Source organism: Choristoneura fumiferana, chromosome 21, assembly GCF_025370935.1.
Source record: "Choristoneura fumiferana chromosome 21, NRCan_CFum_1, whole genome shotgun sequence".
In the NCBI taxonomy this organism is placed as follows: domain Eukaryota; kingdom Metazoa; phylum Arthropoda; class Insecta; order Lepidoptera; family Tortricidae; genus Choristoneura; species Choristoneura fumiferana.
In genome coordinates this window covers 2,973,426-2,993,893 of record NC_133492.1, presented here as the reverse complement: position 1 = coordinate 2,993,893, position 20,468 = coordinate 2,973,426, and positions in this window count along the sequence as shown.

Genomic DNA, 20,468 nt, shown 5'->3' with positions numbered 1-20,468 from the left:
GGAGTTAACTAGTTCTTAAGTGGAGACCGCTTCTCCGCAAACGTATTGTAGGACGCAATCTGACCAGGTGGAGTGACAATTTGCGAAAGAGTGCTGATTGATTGACTGATTGATAGGCCTAGAGGTCCAGCGGTGGACTGCTATGGGCTGATGATGATGATGAAAATCATTTAATTTACTGTCTGTTCCTTTGTTGATTAATTTGTCAAGACACCTTTCATGTGGATTATAATTAACTGGTCTTTGACCATAAAAAACTAGTGTAAATACACAGAGGTAGAGTTAAGTGTATAAGTGTGCTAAAACTTAACTCACCTCATATCTCACACATTAACCCACCCAATTCGTCTAAATTTAGACCGCCGCAACGACCAAAGTTCAGGCCACGTCTAGAACTCTCAACAGTAAGGTATTGACCCAAATTAACGGGATTACCCTTAGTGAAGACAAGCACCTATCCGATGAAGTCCAGAGACACAGCCGGCACGTGTGTGGGGCGCAAAGTGACAATGAGAGCCAGAAAACTAGCGGGAATATTAGGTTACTTTACCCTCAGAGATGTGTGAAGATTCATTGGGAGGAATCTGTTTATCATGAACCAATAGAAATGCTTCATTTACCTATCCTCACTCGGCGTTACTCTAGTGGAAAAACAGCTCTGTGATATACAAAACAAATGAAGGATGTGTGCGAAGAATGTACTAAAACAATTACTTTGCTCACCCGCGACCTTATGATAGCTACGTTTATGCAAGATATGCGTGTTTATGCAGTCCTCCACCTCCACGCTGTAAGAACACATACAAACCCATCTATCACCACCACCACACTACACTGACGCGTTTCGGACTCTAGCAGAGCGTTAGCGTAAAGTAGTGTACTGCGGTTACCGCGCTACACCACTATACGCTAACGCTCTGGTAGAACTGACTGACTGACTGACTGACTGACTGACTGACTTATAGATCAATGCACAGCCCAAACCACTGGGGCTAGAAACTTGAAATTTGGAATATACATTCCTTAATAGATTTAGACGGGCACTAAGAAAGGATTTTTCGAAATTCCCACGGGATAGGGAAATATCTAAACTTTTTTCGCTTCTTTGTTTGTAGTCGAATCTCTGAAACTATTAAGCCGATTTTAAAAATTCTTTCACCGTTAGTAAGCTACACTATCTTATCTTTTGAGAGGACGTCTGTGCCCTGCAGGAGAACCTATAATAGGGCGAGATGGATAATACTGTGACTTAGCAGAATTGTTACAAACTAGAAATGGAGCCAGTAGGTGTCTATTTGGGTAGGTAAGTATGGTTTTAAACAAAGCTTTTTTTTTCAATATCCACATTTTCATTTCAAAGTCTTACAACTCAAAAATGGCTGAACCAATTTTCATCAAATATAGCTAAGAACCATCCCAAGGAAACCAACTTTCATTTAAAAAAAATACATAGAAATCGGTCCATTCGTTTGGGAGCTATGTACGATGCCACAAACGGCCACTGGCGTCAAACTTGACACACCTCTTTTTGTTACGGTGGTTTAAAAGGCAAAAAGCCATGTCCGACGTTTCTCTGGCCCTCCATTCGCCCTAGTGTCTCGAACTAATTGCCGTGAAACATGGCGGGTAATGGAGGTGCAAAAATCCGAGAGACGTTTCCTTGAACCGGAGTGAAGGAGTCAGCGGATAGTGGCTTTTTTGGCATAAGGCTAATGGCCGACATAACAGAGTTGTATTGTATTTTAAAATTCTTTATTGTACATAAAAACACATGAAAATAACAGAGCACAGGAAAATAAGATGTGCAAAGGCGAACTTATCCCTTAAAGGGATCTTTTCCAGTGTTGTTGGTTAGATGATTGGGAAAACTTCCTAGTGTTTAAAGCGTAAACTTTTGAGGAAATACTCGTTATCATCCATCATCATCCCAGCCTATATACGTCCCACTGCTGGGCAGTGCCTCCTCTCAGAATGAGAGGGCTAGGGCCGTAGTTCTCACGCGAGCCCAGTGTGGATTGGGAACTTCACACACACCATTGAATTGCTTCGCAGGTTGTGCAGGTTTCCTCACGATGTTTTCCTTCACCGAAAAGCTCGTGATAAATTTCAAATAAAAATCGCAGCTTAAAAGTGCTATAACGTTTCAATGTAAATTTTGCTTGAAAACAACATTTTTACTGCTTATACTTGGTTTGGATAGGTATTTAACTAAACGTAAACAAAACAATGACAATTTGTATCTAAAATATTGAAATTCCCCCATTAAACTTTCTAAACATTTACCTACATTTCTGTAATACAAATACACTAGTCCCGTTTGTATTACAATGATAGATACCTAAGTAAAATGATTAAAATCTTTGAATGTACCAAATGTGGCAGCTGAAGTTTGTTTACATTTAGTTAAATACCTATCCGAACCAAGTATAGTTCAGCATTAAATGCATTTCAATATGGCCGGTATTGAAGCAGCAAATATCGTTAGCGTAATTGTTTACTCAAAGTAAAATGTACGTGCGACATAAATTATATTTGACGCGGCAAGCTTACACAGATATAACAAAGGGAGTCGGGTGAAGCGGCACGTCACTCAACACCTACGGTACTGTTACGTTGCCTCCGATTTTTTTTTATTTTGAGCACGTAATGAGGCAGTATTGTGTGACAACTCCTGAATTTGCCGTACACGTGTTTTTGCGGCATCTTAGTTCCCAAATGGATATACTGATTAAGATGCGGTTTTTTATCGAAAGCTAGTTTGATTGAAATGATTTCTTAACCCCCGACGCAAAAAGAGGGGTGTTATAAGTTTGACCGCTGTGTCTGTCTGTCTGTATGTGGCACCGTAGCTCTTAAGCTGGTGGACCGATTTGAATGCGGTTTTTTATTTGAAGTCATGTTTTATAGCAATGGTTCTTAATCATGTTTCATCAAAATTGGTTCCGCCGTTTTTGAGATATTGAACTTTGAAGAGACAAAGTTTTCCAACTTTTTGATTGAAAGAAAGAAAGAAAGAAAGAAAGAAAGAAGACATTTATTCACTTACACAGAAGGTAAGGTAGAAGGAAGGTAGGTAGAAGGTTGATTGTTAGGTTATAGCTAAGATTCATTTAAAATTTATTCAGCCGTTTATGTGATATTGATCTTTAAAATGACAGTGGCGGGGGTTTTATAGCTTTACTGACTTATTTTTTGCAGATTGTTTTTTGTTTGACTGTAGGTACGTACTTTCATAGTCATCCAAACTACACATCTGTGCCGAATTCTAAGTAAGTCAGGCAATAATAACCCCCGACATTGTCACTTCAAAGTTCAATATCTCAAAAACGGCTGAACCGATTTTGATAAAACATTTTTAAGAACCATCGCTAGAAAACCTTTTTTTATTATAAAAAAATGCATTGTAATCGGTCCACCCGTTTAAGAGCTATGATGCCACAGACAGACAGACAGACTCACATAGCGGTCAAACTTATAACACCCCTCTTTTGCGTGGGGGGTTAAAAATCGGAGGCATTCAAAGCGCGCCGTTATAATTCAATCACAAAAGAATGACCCATTTACATCAATTTCCTGAATAAACTCGAACATTGCGAACACTCGAACACGCCTACAATAGGACCGAATGGCTTTGTTCATCCGAGTTCTGTTATTGAATAATCATGGACGGAATTTCAACGTATGAGAGTCACTTGAGGATTACCCCTTATTCTTTGTAGTGCCACTACCTAATTGTTCTGGCAAACAACACGGTATTTGACAACTCCTGATTTTGCCATATCTTAATATTATTAAGAAAATATAGATACACAGATAGTGTTTAGCGAAGAGAAAATTTAAATCGGTTGAAAATTGGATTCACTTAGTGATTTTTGGAAAAATCTATATACCTGTCTCTTTCTCAAACGCTTTTCTCTATGCAGCAAGTATGGCGGTACTGGCGTGTGACGTCACATGCCAGTATGTCTTTCTCTGTCTAATCTTGATTTTCAAACCTTTATAACTTTGTTATTTGTAAAGGTAGCTTAAAAATTGTTTTTCTATTCGATAACAGGCATTGTGTAGTTTTAATTTATTAAACATATACAAAATAGTCAAATACCGTATTCAAGCAATTCAAATATCAGCATGAAGTTGTGGTAGCGTGATTGACCTATGACCTTTAGAGCCGACCGTGGGTTTAATGTATGTATGTATGTATGTAAACTCTTTATTGTGCAAAATAAGTAAACAAACAAACATGTACAAAGGCGAACTTATCCCTCCTCCTCCACTTATCCTTTCTTAATTCTGGGCTAGCGCCTCTGTTTTTAAAACCCCCGACGCAAAAAGAGGGGCGTTATAAGTTTGACCGCTAGGTGTGTCTGTCTGTAGCACTGTAGCTCTTAAATGGGTGGACCGATTTGAATGCGGTTTTTTTATTTGAAAGCAGGTTTTCTAGCAATGGTTCTTAGACATGTTTCATCCAATTCGGTTCAGCCGTTTTTGAGATATTGCACTTTGAAGTTACAAAGTTGGGGGTTTTCCAACTTATTGTTGCTTGGATTATTACACATGCTTAGCTTTACTGCGAAGGAAAAACGTCGTTTTATATATACGGGATATTAACAATGATAAATTTTTATGCGCTCATCACTAAATTCCGTTTTCAAGCGGGTAGTTCCTTGGCAGTTTGGAGGCTAACTAACATTAGTTATATATATTATATTATATTATTATGAAAAAATGACTTTCTGCCAAGTTTCTTGCGGCGCATTCTTCTTGGCAATGATGGTCTTTCCGAAAGAGCTGGTAGATTAAAAAAAAATGACGTAAAAGTGCCCATTGCGGCCTATTTACTGAATAAATCATTTGAATTTTGAATTTAGTGATGTGCAATACAAACTATCAAAGTATCGTTGTAGCTATAGAAACTCCGAAATTTATCTGAAAACTCAATTAAATAACCTAACCAATAAAAAAAAACTGGCCAAGGGTGTGACGACCGTGCCCAGGGTAGGGTTCCGTAGCCATTTCGAAAAAATCAGATAATATTTTTCTAAGGATTTCGTATTGTGTACTGAATCTTCGAGGAAGAGATCACTCGTCGAATCCGACTCGGCTGGGCAGCGTTCGGGAGGCTTCGCAGTGTCTTTTCATCCAAATTACCGCAGTGTTTGAAGTCGAAAGTCTTTGACCAGTGTGTGTTGCCAGTGATGACATACGGATCTGAGACGTGGGCGCTAACGATGGGCCTCATGAGGAAGCTCAAAGTCACTCAAAGGGCTATGGAGAGGGCTATGCTCGGGGTTTCTCTGAAGGATAGAATCAGAAATGATGATATCCGCAATAGAACTAAGGTTACCGACATAGCTCGAAGAATTGCGAAACTGAAGTGGCAATGGGCGGGGCACATTGCTCGCAGGACTGATGGCCGATGGGGTCAAAAGGTTCTCGAATGGCGTCCGCGGACCGGGAGACGAGCTGTCGGTAGGCCTCCAACAAGATGGAGCGACGACCTGGTTAAGATCGCGGGATCGCGGTGGATGCGAAAAGCACAAGACCGGTCTGAGTGGAGAGCCTGACATGATGATGATGATGATGATGATGATGATGATGACTGAATCTTCCAAGTTTAGGTATATTTTATACCTTAGGCTGCTATTTACTCTTAAACTACTAATAATCCTCAAGCAATCTTAGCCGCTATAATTTTCCTTGTAAATTTGATATATTCTAGTTTGCATATCGTCACTCTAAAACCTTACTGCCCCATCAGGATATGGTGATCTGGTAAAGGTTGCAGGAGCCAGTTGGATGCCGGCAGCGCATGAGCAATTGTTGTAGAACTCTTAGGAGGAAGCTTTTGTCCCTACAGTGTACGTCTTTTGGCTGATAAGATGATGAGAATAAGGTGTTCCTCAAGGTTCATTTTTACAAGCTTCTATTTAGTTTCACCTGACCCGTTGTCTGTCTGTCTGTAATCAAATCTTGCAAGTTAAATTCGACCAACTTCCAGTAGTTGGATTGACTTGACCTGGTGACTACTGCCACCTGGTGACTACCATCGCCCACAGAGTACTGACGACGTAAGAAAGGATTTCCCGAAATCAACATGGGATAGAAAGTAAGCCAATTTTTATTCTTCCTCGGGATTGAAGGGCGTGGAATAAATATACCTACCTTCATAAAATATTTGAACACGTGTATATCCGTTTTTACTTGCTAGAATGTACGAGTACAGTCCACCCAATAATATTTATGATTGGTTTTATGGAGTCTTTTTGTATTTTTTATTTCAACTCCAAATTTGTTACTTTTACGGGTATCCCGTGAAATATATCGAAACAATAATACAATAATATTTACTTTCGATTATTTTTTTATTTTCGATACAATAATATTTAGTTATCGAAATTGTAAGTTGTCAAAAGATAAAGAAGTCTTCTGACACTACAATATCGATAATGTCCAAATAAATATCTTCTTCCTCTTCCATTGCTGACGGTTGTGACTAGTTTGAAGGGATGATGGATCGCTGAGTGCAGCGAAATATAGTGACGCTTCCCCATTTCTATGGTTTCGGTTTTTGGCAGTTTGATGTTTCTATGACTGACGAGCCACTGGCGAGACCAAACTACCACGTGGCCTTTTACAACATCAGCTTTTCTTTCCTTAGTAATATCGTTAGGTAATAATAATATTGTTGATCAGTACCTACTCAGAATCAAGAGCACAATCGATTCCGATAGTTTAAAAAAATGTCCCAAAAAAATGACAGTTTTGCGACGTTTTTTTTCATACACTCAGTACTTATGGGCGTGACAAAACTGACTCATGCAATGTTGTATGAAAACATGGGGACATTTTTTTAAACGTGGAATCGATTGTGCTCTTGATTCTGAGTAGGTAAAATTATATTTTTTCCAAAATTTCAAAAAAAAAGAAAGGGTAGGTACACTTTTTCTGAGTAGGAAAAACATTTTTTTTTCAAAATTAACAAAAAAAAGGGTATATTTTTTTTCAAAACGCCCATTCAATAAAACTTACCTTGTTGAGATTCTTGATGTACTTAAGAGCTTGTTACCTATTATAGCCTAAATTGAATAAAGATATTTTGATTTTTACAAACAAGCCGAATATGTAATTTGTAATTTGACCCCGATCAAAAAATAAAAATCCTTATTCATTCGACTGTACACAGGAGCGAGTGGTTTGAGGAATTTAGCAATAAAACCTGAGGAGCTGTAATATCACATGCTCCGCAACATCACCTGTTTGACGGCGTACCTACTTACATTCCTGCGGTTGGAAGGACCATGGTAAAAATATCGAAATTATAGCTGTGCACCTTGTTAACTTAACATTTCTAATTTTATTGAATCAGGCGCACATCTGGTAGTATGGTCAACGGTTGTACGCAAAATCGTGTTTATAAAGTGGGCCAATCAACTTTTTTACCGACACTAATCTGTCCGCGACATTTTTCAAAAAATTGCAGATTTTTGTAAGTAAACATGTTTTTTCTGTAATTTTATAGATGGTGTACATGAATACATGCCATCCTACGCAAGTTCAACCTATTAAACCGTGAAATATCTTGTTGGAAGTACGATTTTTTGGTAACGCCAGAGACCATTTTTGTAACGCAGGAGACGCCTAAAGTGTCGGTAAAATAGTTCATTGGCCCAAGTACGTTTCCCATTATTTGTATGGCGATTAAAAGAGGTAAAAAGCACCAAATTTCAACAAGCAGACAATCGAAATTCCAGGGCAATGTATAAAACATGAGACAAAAAACCGGTCTCAGCTTCGTAAAAAGTAGAGTTCAATAAATCACGATGTGCGTACAATATTAAATCTCCACGCGAAATCTGTAGGGTAGCATTACAAAAAGATTGGGTTCAGCTGTATAATATGGATCTCTGAGTTTTTCATTACCTTTTAAGCGATTTAATATGAAAAGCTGCGAAGTGTAACGGAAGAATTGGGTTTCGCTAAGGTGTTAAGAGAAGTCTCTTCGTTCCATTCTCCATACAAACGTAGTCCCGGTCTCATTTGAAAACTAGGCGACAGAAATAGATGAAATTTTGTAAGTATGGACTAGACGTAATTATCTATGCCTGTGGTTTTTCAGATTTTCATATAAATGTGTAATATCAGAATTACAGGAGCTCAAAACTCGACAAAAAAGATGTCAACTTTGGACGAGAATGACAGACTAATGAAGCATTTTTACAAAAATCGAAAAAACCACAGGTATAAAAAATATAATGAATATCTTGATTGTAAAATATCATTGATAATTTCTGTGATATACTTTTCGTGTAAATATGAGGACAACGAAACCCAAAATTCAACCGCCCAAATCTTGAAAAGCCTACAGCTATCTCGATATAAATTACGGACGTCGTTGCGGAAGGCATGGGGGGGACGGCGGCGAGCGCTTATGTCACGAGCGATAAAGACAGCAATATCCCAAACGAATACCTAACGCGGCCGCGCGGCCGGCAGGGAAACTCCTCTTAAGGGGTCTCGTTGATCTCATCATCATGGCCAATGTCATCTATGAAAGTTGTTAGTTTCTTAACTAAGGGACCCCATATATCCCTGTATTATTTAACCCCCCACGTAAAAAGAGGGGTGTTATAAGTTTGACCGCTATGTGTGTCTGTATGTCCTTCTGTCTGTCTGTCTGTGGCACCGTAGCTCTTAAACGGGTGGACCAATTTGAATGCGCTTCTTTTTAGTTGAAAGCAGGTTTTCTAGCGATGGTTCTTAGACATGTTTTATCAAAATCGGTTTAGCTGTTTATGAGATATTGAACTTTTTATATGTAATTTTTCTTGAATTTATATTGTAATTTATGTTATTTGCTATTACAAAATGTCTTTCTGCTTTCTTGCGACGCATTCTTTTTGGCAATGATGGTCTATCCGAAAGAGATGGTAGTTTAAAATAACCTAACCAAAAAATAGCTGGAAAACCCCGACTCTTTATGTGTTTCAAACAAACATCACCCAAATAAACCCAGCATCCAAATAGAAATCACGTGAAATCACACCGCATTGTCACAAACCAAGAGCGCTCTCAAAATCTAAACACGGAGGAAAATATGAGATCGGAAAAAACGTAACCCTCCTCTGACATTGAATTTTGTGAAGACCGCATTGTGCGGGTATAATGGACCCAATCTGTTGGCGCTGGCCGCGACCGCATGCGAGGGTTGAATACAGATAGGCCACCATATTGCCTTAGCTGGGTTAGCCGCGACAAGATGTTAGCTTAATGTTACCTGTAACCTTGTCATGTTGGTGAAAGGAGTCTTAGATTGAAGGGATATTTGGTATGTATTTGGGTGAATTCGGACGTTTTGACTGGTTGTTATGGGTATTCATCTTCTCCGGTAGCAGTGGAATTTCCGCACGTGTAGAAAATATGCACACATTTTTTTTATTCCTTTTTATAATTTATTTAAACAAACGCATTATTCTGATGGTACAACTGAAGTAAAAACTATCCTAAAAATAACTTAAATATGATAGATAATTCGCCCATAGAAAAAGAGGCACATAAGGATTTTTACAAGCTTTTATTTAGTTTCACCTGTCCCGTTGTCTGTATGTCTGTCTGTAATCAAATCTTGCAAGTTAAATTTGACCAACTTCCAGTAGTCAGATTGACTTGTAATTTAGAGTACTTATGTAAATCGCGTGTCAATACAATAATTACATCATTAACGTAATCATTGACATCCTGGTAGTCCAGTCAGGATCGTCTCTTCAGGACGGAACTCTTCAACGGTTAGCTAAGCTTATGCAAAATATTCGTGTTCATGCAGTTCCACCACCTCCATACTGTAAGAACACACACAAATCACACAAACCCATCTATCACCACCACCACACTACACTGACGCGTTTCGAACTCAACCAGAGCATGAGCTCTAACACGGTGGTTAAAACGGTGGTTGTGGTTTGTTAGACTAACAACTGGTAGCATGGTGTACGGTTGTGTTACTCTGAAGATGACTTCACTCGTCGTCACTTCAGTTTTAACCACCGTGTTAGGGATAGACAAAAAGTTGTATCGGATGAACCTGTACAAAAATATTTAGAAGGTGGCTGTTTGGTTGTTAGTGATGTAGTTGTTAGTATTTATACTGTAATTACAATTTCTAGTTAAAAACTCGGTACGCACCTACCATCTATTTGAAATAAAAACATCCTTGAATTTATATTGCTTAAATAAATCATATATCTATGTCTATTATTCCACTTCCGCTTCTGGTTCTACCTTCAACTCCACTTCCGCCACCGCTTCCGTTAGCACTTCTGCGTTCGCTTCTACCTCCACCTCCGCCATCGCTTCCACCTCTGACTCTACCTCCGCCTCCATCTTCATTAATCTCCACGTCTGCGGCGAAATTTTCTTCTAACACTTCGAGTAGTTAACATACAAGTAATATAATTGTGCAAAATTTCAGCTTTCTAGCTCTAAGTTTCTAAGCTAAACCTCGGACGGACAGATAGACGGACATCGCGAAACCCTTAGTCTTCTACGGAACCCTGAAAACTGCATGTACTCTGTTAAAAGAAAAGTATCATTTCTTCTGAAAAATTACGTGACAAGTTTCCATTGACATTTATATTCGAGGACCATGCACCCCTACGTTATACATTTATCACCTGACAAATTCTAATTCGATCAAAGTCCGACGCATCCATCCATCATTCTAGCATTCGAGAATTCCTTAAACGTATCGATACAAACGTAAAACGTACCTGAATGTGTGATATTTTCAGAAGCAGATATCTTCTATGTTTATCTTTAAGTAATGATGGTAGCTTAAGGATCCGTAAGAACTGGGACCTGGAAGATATGGTGTCCATGCCCATTATCATGGGAGAAATAAGACTCCGATTGCTGGGACACACAAAACAGTGAGGCATCTCAAAAACAAATGATTGCTTAGTCAAAACATTGAATCGAATCGAACAGTTAGCATCGAAATGATTCTTCGCCCCGAGAGATTGCGTGCGATTTCGAATTCGAACGAAACAATTTAATATTCCCTCCCGGGAGCCACTTTCGAAGAATGCAGACGAACGGGCGGAGGAATGAAACAAGAAACTGACAGTATTTTGTTTTGTTTGTGGCTGGTGTTATTCATTTTATGAGGTGAAATTATTTAAAAGAAATGTGAAGATGACATTTTTTTGCCAGTTAGGGTTCTAAAGACAGGAAGCACGCTTTTTAATCTCGCTTCATTTGTAACTAGATCAATCTTGCCATGAATTTCACGTACACCATATAAGGCCATGATATATATAATACTAGTAGAATACCTTATATTAAAAAAAAACAACTAGTTTCCGTAGGCACGCTATCGTAACCATAAACCAATTTTTTGTAGACGAAATTAAGGGTAACTGCTGGAAAAGGGGCGAAAGAGGAACTAAATATTTTCGTACAAGAATTGTTGAAAGTTCCCAATCTGCACTAGGCCCGCGTGGGAATTACGGCCCAAGCCCTCTCATTCTGAGAGGAGGCCTGTGTCCAGCAGTGAGACGTGTATAGGCTGGGATGATGATGATAATAGAATTGTAACCATACACATTTCATGTCAAAAATGTGGCATCTATATACGTAATAATAAGTTTCTGTTTAATATTTAATCTTTGAAACAACCTATTTTTGCTGAGTGTACTTGCATTGTCGTTCATTTTAGCTTATGTATACCAACTTATAAGTCAATCTAACCAAATGAACTTACATTTGACCCAACAACAATAACAACCAGGGCAAGTTAAATAGAAGTTCTAGGGCTCTTCAAGGCTAGAGTGAATAGGCTGTTACTGAACCAGCGAGATACACCTTTGGCCTCATCTGCACTTAAAAACAGGTGAGATAGTGGTCAATCACGGTCAGTTTTATGTTAAAAAAAGTTATTTATAGCTTGTAAATGTGGCGTCTCCGTGTGACTCCTAGTTTTATTTTGGAGTCTACATAATTTTTGTAGCCAACTCAAACCAACTTCTGTCGAAACAAACTCCGCGGATCTCTTATATTACGAAATTCGCCTACAGCTTCAATATCAACCATTTCAAAAATCGAATCTGGCCAGTGGCCAGTACTCAGTTCCTTCGCTTGTTCCAATTTCGAATAGTTCCGAGTTCAGAAATTGTCCGAGTTGTTCCAAACTTCGGCCCGTTGAAAAGTAAATGCTTCTTAGTAATATGGTAATGCTTTAGTCGGTTCGCTTGGATTTAAAGGTAAAGTTTTGGGACAGTTAGGGATGTTAAATAGATGTGGTAATTGTACCTGTCGATGTCGATCGGATGAGTTGGTTTGGATTTGCGTTGAAGTTTCAAGATCATCATCATCATCATCCCAGCCTATATACGTCCCACTGCTCGGCACAGGCCTCCTCTCAGAACAAGAGGGCTTGGGCCATAGTTCCCACGCGGGCCCAGTGCGGATTGGGAACTTCGCACGCACCATTGAATCGCTTCGCAGGTTTGTGCAGGTTTCCTAACGATGTTTTCCTTCACCGCAAAGCTCGTGGTAAATTTCAAATGTAATTCCGCACATGAATTTCGAAAAACTCAGAGGTGCGAGCCGGGGTTCGAACCCACGACCCTCTGCTTGAGAGGCGATAGGTCAAATCACTAGGCCACCACGGCTTCAAAATAAACTCAAGAAGTTTCAAGATAAACTTGAACATTTAGTTCGTAAAAATGCAGTTTTTTTTATTTAATGCTACTAAATATTATTGATGACCTGTTGCCAGCGACATCATCTACGAATATTTTATTTTTATTTTTTCAGGACAAAAATATAAAAAGGTTGCCTGGAAGATATCGCTCTTAAAAGGCCACGTATTGCTTACCTTATAATTTTCTCTGTGTACCTGTTTTCTGTATCGCTTACTGTTTCTGGTTTACAATAATTAATAAAGAATAATTGTATTATATTGTATTGTAATATCTTAAAATCTCAAAGTATTGGCATATTAAATTTAATTTAAATCGGTTCAGCAGTTTCAGGTAACGATATGGGTGTGTTGGGGTTTATTATGAGTAAATAAGTAATAAATAATTTAGCGATTAATAATATATTTTTTTATTTGACAGATCTATTACCCCACTCCTACCCCACCCAATTGTCATAGCCCTTGGTTTTAAATGAAATATTTACAGCATATTAGCAGAAATAATAGTCCATCCCAGCCTATATACGTCCCACTGCTGGGCACAGGCCTCCTCTCAGAACAAAAGGGCTTGGGCCATAGTTCCCACGCGGGCCCAGTGCGGATTGGGAACTTCACACGCACCATTGAATTGCTTCGCAGGTTTGTGCAGGTTTTCTCACGATATTTTCCTTCACCGCAAAGCTCATGGTAAATTTCAAATGTAATTTCGCACATGAATTTCGAAAAACTCAGAGGTGCGAGCCGGGGCTTGAACCCACGACCTTGGGGACGATCACCGCTTGAGAGGCGACAGGTCAAACCACTAGGCCACCACGGCGTTTCTCAAACCCCTAGGCCACCACGGCGTTTATAGTAGCAATAATAGTAAATTTATGTAATAATAAATGTAAAAAAAGATTAAATACATTTTAGCCATGTTTAAAAACATAAGAATTGTATTTATTATGTCAATTATGTGAGTGATAGATACTAAGAAACGCTTCAATAAACTGTTCTGAAACTAAAAAGCGCGTGCAAAACTGTTAAACGACCACTTGGCATCGAGGGTGCCCTTTTAAGGAAAAGTCTTAACTTATCTGTAATTAGATCAAAATTTCAATAAAGAAAATGCATTCTCAGATTAAGATCAAATCACATTTCTGATGCGGCCCGGCGCCTCGCTGTCGAGACAAATAAATTTTAAATTTTCTACAAACCACTACAAACTTATCAAGGCCAGTGGACAAATTTTGAAGCAACACCACAGCGTAGTAAAGCAGAGTCTGTCACGTGAAAGCAGCGATGCGATTGACGGCAAATATAACTTTGTCGCTATACCTGCCTCTAGCGTGGCTGGATCACATCCAGAATTCCCATCGAAAGTTCGAGATTGTTCCAGATTATTCTAGGATGTTCGACGCTGTAACGAACCAATTTAAAATTCGAATGAATGAATCCGGCCCGTAATGCCGCGAAGACGGTTATGACTTATTCTTATTTGTTTGTGGAGTTGGGTTTTCGAATGCGACATGGAGAAGATTTTGAAATAAAAATGGCCAAGAGTGCGTGCCGGACTACGAGGTAGTGTTAGATACAGGGGTAACGTACGTTAAGCAGAGATAAATTAGGTAAATAACTTGTAAAGGTAGGTATCTATATAATTATTTTTAGCGGGTTAGTCTTGAAATAACGATTGATTCGTTCATTATTTATTCCCTTTCTGGTAAGAACATAATATCTTTAGCATCGGACTTGAGGTTAATGAATAAGTTTGGCCAGAGTTAATTTGAGTTGTATTTATACGATACTGACCCAATTTTTCATCTCCCTTTCACATCTTACGTAGAAGAGATAAGATCACTTTTATTTTTTACCGCAGATAAATAAGTAACTCTACCTAGATATTATACCGTGGCTTGCGACTTTGTATGACAAGAATTCGCTTATCGTGCGCCCGCAGGAATTGTTTATATGTAAGAGGGGATAAACGAGCTTGCGGGTTATCTGACGGGAAGCAATCACCGCTGCCCGTAGACACCCGCAACACGAGGGGTATCGCAGGTGCGTTGTTGGCCCTTTGAGAGATAAGCACAATATATTTGATAGTTCGATTTGATGACTAAGATTATCCCATGTCCTCAAACTAACGCCCACGTCGCACTTTTGGTTTAAATAAATATTTTTCTTTGTTTTGCTTAAGTATTGCTGCTGGACAGCTCGCCGCTTGCATACACCGGCTGCCCCCAATTCTCACGATGTCGTTAATTCAGTCTCAGGCTCAGTTCAGGGAGGCCTGCCAACGCTTCGTCTCGCCAATCGAGGCCTTTTCTCCCCCAACGATCATTAAAATTTGTTCTTCGAGCGATGTGGCCCGACCGTACCGATTCCTAATGCGTCAGAAAAAAGGCCTCAGTTTAAATAAATCTTATTACAAGTGTACTAGCTGACATTTGAGTTGTGTTTTATCTGCAAGGGGAAGTCATCCCTCCACTTACAGGGATCGCTGTCGTTTTTGAAAGTATTTTAGGGTTCCCGAAACAAATTACTTCACAAGTAAGTTCTCTATTTTTTTTTGGGATTCTATCGCTTTTAGGGCCAAATAATCAATAATTTATTTCGGACGTAGTCCTTAGTGTTTAAGTAACACTGAATGCACTTAATGTAAAAAATAATTATACAGAACATTATTACACACAAATCATCTGGGGGCACGGTAGTGCCCCCGCCAAGTCGAGCAAAACAAAGGCACGGCCGTACCATACTTTTCTCGAAGCCCAATAATCAGTATCTACGAGGACTTGTACAAAATGCTTCAGCCAGTGAGTCCCACCGGTTGGTCAGCACGCCAGCGGCTCAGCAGCGAGATGGATTGCTGTCTTAAAATCGCGTGCAAACCATCTATCCTTACCTCTACGAACATACCCCAAACACCCTGTACGCATTATTGTACTGTACTCGCAATACGCTGTATGCCCTCCGTGTATAACCGATCCAGAGGCTAGAGGGTAGAATGACTGGCAATATGCTTGAAGAAGCGGTAAAAACACTTGGTTAGGTCCTTGCTTTTAAGATTGGTTTTGGAATCTTTTTGTATTTTTTATTTCAATTCCAAATTTTTGTTACTTTTGTTTTTTTTAATTTGTATTTTCGAAATGGGTTTTTACGGGATGACCGTAAAAGTAACAAAATTTTGGAATTGAAATAAAAAATACAAAAAGATTCCAAAAACCAATATTAATTTGATTGCTTGATAACGATATCTCTTGTCCGGGTGAGCGGTTAGTTCCAATGGAGTGCTGAAAGTTTCTCGATGAGGGCTACAGCATAGATGTCGCTCGTGTCGCTGCTTAAGTGACTAAATAAGAAACAAACAAGCTGAGATATGTGGTGCATAGGAGAAATTCGTGTCTGTACCGTTGTCTAGCGGTGGTGTAGAGGTATAGCACGCGGCACGGAATTCCGAGGACCTGGGTTCGATTCCCAGCGCTGGTCTTATTTTTCTGTTTTTTCTGTGCATCTATATTTCAGTTTGTATTTTCCTTGCTTTTGTTAACTTGTTTTAGTTTTTTTTAATTTTACATGAGGCGCTTTATAGTCTAGAATGTTAGAAACACACAGATGAGTTTTTATTCGGGGAGGGAGGCCAATGTCCAGCAGTGGACTGCTATAGGCTGGTGATGATGATGACGTGAGCAAAGTCGCGGGTCAAGGTTTTGTATATGCTTACACTGATACCCTGCAGACCTCGTTATGGCCGCGGCCACAGCAATTAATCAAGAACTTGAAAGTTCCAACCAACTCCTACTCCAGACTTCAGCCGCTAATAGAACCGAACTAGCGACTTGGAAAATTGAGATATTTCATATTATACAAGCCAAATTTCAAGGAAAATTGTTGCAAAAGTTTAAGCATTTCTTTAGATAAGTTACAATTTGCTTTTCCTTGATCCTTTAAGTCTTGCAAGCTTTTACCCGTGGTTTCACGTGTGGTCTGTAAGCTCTAAGTGCAAAAAGTATTTATGTGTGCCTAAATAAGTATTTTGCAAAGCTGTCAAAAACTGTTTTGTACATTTTGAAGGTTACAATAAAATCTTATAAAAACTTATCTCATTCTTTGTTTTGTGGGTGCTCCATTTTTTTTCTTCCTGCACATTAATATTCAAGATGATTTGTAATTTGTAATTTAATTACTTAAACATACGCTTTACATCAAAAACATCACTAATTACGAATACAACTGATACGTTTACTCTAATTTAATGTGAGACTGCAAAATGCAACAGTCAAAGTTTTTTTTTAATACATTCATAAAACCAATATTTCCGCACTTGTCGCGCTCCACTCCAGTGCCCTTATTAATTTACAAACTGAAATTTAAAAAGAAAAACAATCCAAGTTACCTGATCATATACCTCCCAAATTAGCCTCCACAGAAATTAGAAAAGTTCCCTGTCATTATTCACAAAGCAACTTCTAACAGCCAACTGCGTAAATATTTAACTTCAGAGAGATAGCGGAAAAAATGGCTAAGGTCGAGCAAATTTTTTGAAAAGGGTTCAAAAGGCTGACTGATTATGCGTGCACCCTTAAAGTCTCTACACATTAGATACACCGTATTATACCATGACCGTAACAGCAACGTGACATGCAAAAATATACTCAGCGGCATAAAATTTGGCCCTCTACATACAAAATTACCTATTACTGCATACATTTGAGGGCCAAATTGTTACCGCTCAGTATATATACTTTGTATGGAAAAGTAGCACGCAGCAATGGATAATGACGAATCTATTGATACCCCATATGTAAAATTCCATCCAGCCGTTGAGGCTGCAGAAAAGACCAAATAAATAAACGTACATACAAAAGCTCAAAAAACATTACTCTCCTGACGTGCAGTCGGGTAAAGATATATCTATATTGAGATATGCGCTCACAGAAACCATTTGTCTGAGAAAAGATGTCCAGAACTCTTTCGAAGGATTTTATCCAAGGATTTTATAGTCATTAAGATTTCAAATCGAATTAAATTTCAATAGAAACGACTGGAATGGCAAGGGAATCAACGTTAATGGCGTGTATCTTAACCACCTGCGCTATGCTGATGATATAGTTATAATAGCTGAAAGTGCTGAAGACCTGCAACTCATGTTGGAGCAACTATATCAAGCGTCCCTGCGAACGGGTTTGAAGATGAACATGGACAAGACCAAGGTTATGGCGAAAGCCGATCTCACACCGAATCCAATTTCATTGAATGGACGACCGCTGGAGCAGGTGCAAGAGTACACATACCTAGGACAGGTGATAAGGTTAGGCCGGGACTCGATGATGGCTGAGATAAAAAGAAGGAAACAGTTGGGATGGGCAGCCTTCGGAAAGCTGAGCTACGTGCTGAAGTCCAAAATTCCCCAATCGTTGAAAACAAAGGTGTTTGATCAGTGCGTGCTACCGGCTATGACGTATGCTTGTGAGACATGGACGTTGACTGCTGGGATAATCCACGAGTTGAAAGTGACGCAGCGTAACATGGAGCGAGTCATGCTCGGCATTACGCTGCGCGATCGAGTCCGGAACGAGCTTATCAGAAAACGCACGAAAGTGGTCGATGTGGGACATAGAGTAGCGAAGCTGAAATGGGCCTGGGCCGGCCACGTGTGCCGACGACACGACGAACGGTGGAGCAAGCGCGTTCTGGAGTGGAGACCCCGGCTAGGGAAAAGAAATGTGGGCAGACCGCCTGCTCGATGGTCCGATGACATAGTGGAGACAGCAGGACCGGTCTGGAAGAGAGAGACGGACAGTCGATCCGGGTGGAGAAAGGCTGGAGAGGCGTATGCCCAACGGTGGGCGAAAACGCGCTGAAGAAGAAGAAGAAGAAGAGAAACGACTATCTCCTCTTGTAGGTACGAAACGCTCAACGACTTTGTGGTTATGTTTTATTTTATAAGTCTAGACGGGAATAATAGGTATGAGCATAGTTGTTATAATTCACTTTTTTCATTTTCTGACTGTACTTTATTTATTATCTGACTTTTTTTTTATTCGACCATGGGTATTTCAGATGCGTTGCCAACCTAGAGGCCTAAGATGGGATGCCTCAAGTGCCAGTAATTTCACCGGCTGTCTTACTCTCCACGCCGAAACACAACAGTGCAAGCACTGCTGCTTCACGGCAGGATTAGCGAGCAAGACGGTGGTAGCAATCCGGGCGGACCTTTGGGTCCTACCACCTGCAAACTGACTGCCCGAAGAAGGGTTATGTTTTTAAGCTTATGTATGTACGTATATGTATTGCATATCTATTTCTTTGATTCTCTCTGTAGCCTAAATGGCTTGACGGTTTTCAACATATGAGGGTATCATTGGATTTATCAAAACTGTCGGAGTGACATAGGGTTTCAGACATTTCAAAATAACTCTTTAGCTTACGTTTCCACCAGAGATGTGCGAGGATTTATAAAATAAATAAATAAATAAATATCATGGGACACTTGACACCAATTGACCTAGTCCCAAACTAAGCAAAGCTTATACTATGGATACTAGGCAACGGATAAACATACTTATATAGATAAATACATACTTAAATACATATTAAACATCCAAGACCCGAGAACAAACATTCGTGTTATTCACACAAATATCTGCCCCGGCCGGGATTCGAACCCAGGACCTCAAGCTTCGTAGTCAGGTTCTCTAACCACTTAGCCATCCGGTCGACACATTTGTTGCAAGGAATGTGTTTTTCATGAACCAATAGCTTCATTTACATCCTCGTACAGCACCGCTCTGGTGGAAACAGCTGAGCGGAGCGAGGCGAGAAAATAAAGTGTTCCTATTGGTTCATGAAAAACAAAATTCCTCGCAAACCCTGATTGAAATGCAGCCTTACGCTTAAATCTCTGAACTGATTAGATGAAATTTGGTATGGAGACAGCCAAAGACCATGGAAAGAGCATGGGATAGTCTTTATCCCGGAAAATTGCACAGTTTCTGCGATACAGCGACTAAGGGATTTTTGGCAGACGAAGTCGCGAGCAAAAGCTTATTGCTAATAAAAACCAATTATTATGTAAATTTATGCTTAGTTCTTCAAAAGACATGCCGTAAAAGTACACCTGCGACTTACTTTAAAGTTAATAATAACAGTTACTTTATACTACTGGATTAGTGTAAGTGCACCACTATTATATGTTATCTGGTAGTAGAACAATCGAAAACTGCTTAAGCCAGTTCATAGAGAGAGATTTAGGCGCACAATAAATATCTTATAAGCGCGGTACAGCTTATTTGGATCTGTAATATGACTCCCATTAGGGCTCCTGCACACTTACGATTTTAGTTTTTTTATTTATTTTATATTTAATCAATATGTTCGTTTTCTCAAAATACTTGCGACCTAATAGTAGTATGTACTTTAAAAATATTTATGTTTATATATACAGTTAAGTATTTGAGCCTCTACTTATTGTAGAACCTTACGTCATAAGATTTTCTACGCATATTCACTATAAAATTTACTTACTGTGAAAACGTTCCACGTTTGGTTGGACAGACCCAGACCCTACCAGGGTTCATGTTAACTTTAAGAGATTATGTTACAGTGTATGCAATAATAAATACAATACAATACAATATTTTCAAAAACACAAAAAAAACAGTCAACACAAAAATCGTAGTCCCGCAAATCTTCGCGTTCAACCAGCCTTAATATTAACCCAGATCGATAGACTAACCAAGCAGAATACAAATGAGTGAATGTCCTAATAAATTACTACATAAAATTGCTT